At 38.2% G+C, this 4,459-nt stretch overlaps 1 pseudogene; it reads left to right on the top strand.

Annotated features, from left to right (window-relative positions):
* Window positions 1-2,602: 2,602 nt before the first annotated feature.
* LOC103213401 lies at window positions 2,603-3,544 on the top strand (annotated as a pseudogene).
* The last annotated feature ends 915 nt before the right edge of the window (window positions 3,545-4,459 follow it).

Below are 4,459 nucleotides of genomic sequence, written 5' to 3'. Positions count from 1 at the left end.
AGATAACAGCACTGAGCCGATCACAAGAAAGTCTGCCCATTTTGCTGGAATGGAAATTGCAGCAAGATGTATGCACTGCCAAATGAGCCAGTGAAGGTAAACACATAAATGTCTTTACAGAAATATCACTTTCCACACTGCAGTTGTAATGTTATGTTTGAACAAACAAAAGAAACTGATGTACTAACACACATTTAAGTATAATAAAATTTGGCTGTTTGATTGTAATTCCCTTTGTAGATTCTAAGTCATATTTTCCTCTATAAACTTAAATGAATTTCAAATATAATTGATATATGTTTTCTAATATATTTGATATATTTATGAGACTTTTTCTTAGAATGTCTCTTGTATAGATAAATGTTATTGACTGGAAGGTTTTTAAGGCATAAAATACACATGAAAAATTCATCTAACTAAATATAAGGAATGTCGAGGACAACTTTGCCTGCACGTTCAACTTCAAATTAAAAATAGAAAAGTATCTTTGTACGCATAGAAGTATATAAGCAAAAATAACCTATTGGCTGAAGCAGCGACATCTCATTAAAGACCTCTGTTCATTTTGAACATTTCTTTGAAAGATAGAATTAACAGTCAGTTACATTTTAGAATAAATTGTTTTATTAATATCTATTATACATTAAATGGGAGCTCTGGTAGCATAGTGCCTAAGGCACTTGACTGCTAACCAGAAGGCTGGCAGTTCAAACCCACCAGCCACTCCTCGGAAGGAAGGTTGGGCAATCCTACTTCCGTAGTGACACTGCCTCGGAAACCCAAGGAGGGGTCGCTATGAGTCGGGGCAGACTGGACGGCACATAACAACAACAACATACATTAAATGGTAGTATCTTAGGAGAAAAATAGATATACCTTGAGAAATGAACAAAGCTCCAAATTTGAAGGGTATGATAAGGTTTCACAGTAAAGCACTGGCTACCTGACAGATTAGGAATAAATGACGGAGACAAGGTAGTTGTTGTTATCTGCCGTCGAGTGGGCCCGACTCATAGCCACCCATCCTTGAGGTTCTGAGGCATTGTCACTACAGAAGTAGATTGCCCCGTCTTCCTTCCGAGGAGAGGCTGGTGGGTTGGAATCGCCAGCCTTCTGGTTAGCAGTCAAGTGCCTTAGGCACTACGCAAGGTAAGTGGGCTACAAAGAAATAGTACTTCTACATCTGAATATATGATAATATAAATAGTTGATAGCTGTTAAAATGAGAGATTGATGGCACTAAGAACTTTATGACTTTCAGGTAAACCATGAGACTGTCAGTTTTCTGCCCTGTCTTGGTGAGTGGGAGCTGGGTGCATAGTCACAGCCAACTCTGCTGCACCTCGGAAAGAAAACACAGTAAGGTAAACAACAGAGTGAAACTGCTCCTAAGGCAAGTAAAGTGAGTATATAAAGGGAAAAGTTTTTCTACCATTGATATAAGAAAAGTTCAAGAGACTGATCATGTATCAGAAATATTTGAGTCTTTTCCAATGTAATTAATGATGAAGGCCTGGGAAAATTTGGTGGAGAACTTATCACAAATTCAGAATCCAAATGTTCTTGTGTCCTGGATTCAATATCATATTTATTACTAGTAAAAGAGCAAATAATTCATTTGACTAGAAAGAAGATCAGTGACTAGAAGGCGAGGAAGAGAAGGCTGTTATCACTTCATGTCAGCATTAAATGTTATGCACAAAGTCAGAAAGAAAAATGCATGCATATATTGAGAATTAAGGTAGATTGTGTAGAGGGGAACAAGAGTTGTTCTTAAGACTAGAACACACTTGTCCTAAAAGCAAACCAAGAAGCAAAAATCTTATTTTGGAGCAAAGACCTAAAGGTGTGCTTTAAAATCTATATAAACTCACTGCAATCAAGTCAATTCCAACTCAGGACAGAGTAGAACTGCCCCATAGGGTTTCCAAGGCTATAAATGCTTAGGTAAGCAGACTGCCAATCTTTGTCCCATGCAGTGGCTGGTGGTATCGAACTGCCTACCTTTTAGTTACCAGCTGAATGAATACCTTAACCACGCACTACCAGAGAATCTATATGAACCACAAAAAAATCAAACCCATTGCCATCCAGTCAATTCTGACTCATAGCAACCCTCTTTGGGTTTCCAAGGTGGTAAAACTTTATGAAAGTAGATTGCCCCATCTTTCTTTCTCAGAGTGGCTAGTGGGTTTGAACTGCCAACTTTTGGGTTTGCAGTCAAATGCCTTAGGCAACGTGCCACTAGAGATCCTAAGAGAGTCTATGTAGTGAGCAAAAGTTACCTATTAGGTTAGCATTGTTTAGAGACAGAGAGAAAATAAAGATCCAAATATCAAGAAAGACATGAAAGCAAAAGTAAAAGTCTGTGATTTAGTTTGTGAATAGAGAAGAATTCTTGACAAAGGACATTATTGTTACTCATAAAATATTTACCTCATCAACAGTCTATATTAGTCACATGGGAAAATCCTAAGTAGAAGATGGAAGTGAAACATTAAAAAATAATAAAAATGAAGAATAAAAGCCTGAATATGGGGAACTTCTGAACATCTAAAATTATCTATAAGAAAATATCTTTGATTATCACTTAAAGATTGGCAGGAGTCAGAAGTCAGTGATGAGAAACGGGACAGTAACCACATTCATTCTGCTGGGACTGACTGATGACCCTCAGCTGCAGGGTCTGATCTTTGTCTTTCTCTTTCTCACCTACATGTTGAGTGTAACTGGGAACCTGACCATCATCACACTCACCTTTGTGGATTCTCACCTGAAAACACCTATGTACTTTTTCTTAAAAAATTTTTCCTTTTTGGAGATCTCTTTCACCTCTGCTTGTATTCCTAGATACCTATATAACACAGCAACAGGTGACAAGGTCATTAGCTATAACGCTTGTATGATGCAAGTGTTTTTTCTTGACCTCTGTGCAGTAACAGAGTTTTTCCTCCTGGCTGCCATGTCCTATGGCCGTTATGTGGCCATCTGCAAACCCTTGCATTATGTGACCATCATGAGCAGCAGGGTCTGCAGGATTCTCATTATCTCTAGCTGGAAGGCTGGTTTGTGAGTAATAATCCCAGCCCTGAGCCTGGGTTTAAATCTGGAATTTTGTGACTGTAACCTGATTGACCATTTTGCCTGTGATGCATTTCCCCTTGTGAAAATCTCCTGCTCAGACACATGGTTTATGGAACAGACAGTTATCATCTGTGCTGTGCTGATACTGAATGTGACTCTTACTTGTGTCGTTCTGTCATACGGTAGCATCATCAGGACAATATTTCAATTCCCTTCTGTGCAGCAAAGGAAAAAGGCCTTTTCAACCTGTTCTTCCCACATGGTTGTGGTTTCCATCACCTATGGCATATGCATTTTCATCTACATGAATCCCACAGCTAAGGAAGAAGTGACTGTTAATAAAATGGTTTCATTGCTTATTTCTTCTGTTTCACCTTCTTTGAACCCATTTATTTATACCCTGAGGAAAAATCAAGTTAAAAAAGCCTTCAAGGATTCATTTAAAAAAATTGCATTGCCAAATCAAAACAACAATGAGATATCATCTTGCTCCAACAGTAATAGCAAAGTTCAACAAGACAGAAAATAACAAACACTGGTGAGGTTGTGGAGAGATCGGGACTCTCATACAATGCTGGTGGGACTGTAAAATGGTACAACCATTGTGGAAAGCAGTATGGCGATTCCTTCAAAAGTTGGAATTAGAAATACTATTTGACCCAGCTATTCCATTGCTAAGTATATACCATAAAGAAGTGAGAGCCATGACAAGAACAGATAAATGCACACACATGTTCAGCACAGCATTATTTACAATAGCCCAAAGATGGAAACAACCTGTGTGTTCATCAACTGAGGAATGGATAACCAAACTATGGTACATACACACAATGGAATACTATGTAACGCTAAAGAATAATGTAGAATCTACAAAATACCACATAATGTGGATGAACTTGGGGAACATTATGCTGAGTGAAATAAGTCAATCACAACAGGACAAATATTGTCTTAGTCCATTATTATAAAAGTTAAGCAAAGTTTTATCTATAGAAGGAAATTTTCTTTGTTGGTTACCAGGGGTGGGAGGGGAGAGAAGGGAATGCTGTTAGATAGATAGATGTAAGCACTGATTTGGATGAAGAGAAGGGCAATGTACCAAACCTGTGTGGCCAATATGACAGCATTGAGAATGAGAAAGACATAGAGAGGTACATGCAGGTACAGACAACAAATATGAACCCTTTTGCACATATAGTATTGAGTTGTCAATAAAGGCAAACATGAGGATATGGGTGGATAGATGGGTGGACGGGCTGTACAATTAGCTATGTCTATAGAATGGGGAGTGTATCCAAGAACGTATATAGGGTTGGCAGACAATAGTCCTATAAGTTTATGTGAATGATCAGAATTCCCAGGTGTATAGTAGAGC

The sequence above is a fragment of the Orycteropus afer genome, unplaced genomic scaffold (assembly GCF_000298275.1).
Source record: "Orycteropus afer afer isolate SDZICR_OR568_19922 unplaced genomic scaffold, OryAfe1.0 scaffold02016, whole genome shotgun sequence".
Classification (NCBI taxonomy): Eukaryota; Metazoa; Chordata; class Mammalia; order Tubulidentata; family Orycteropodidae; genus Orycteropus; species Orycteropus afer.
The sequence above is the reverse complement of the archived record's forward strand: the minus strand, read 5'-3'. Positions and strand labels throughout refer to the sequence as shown.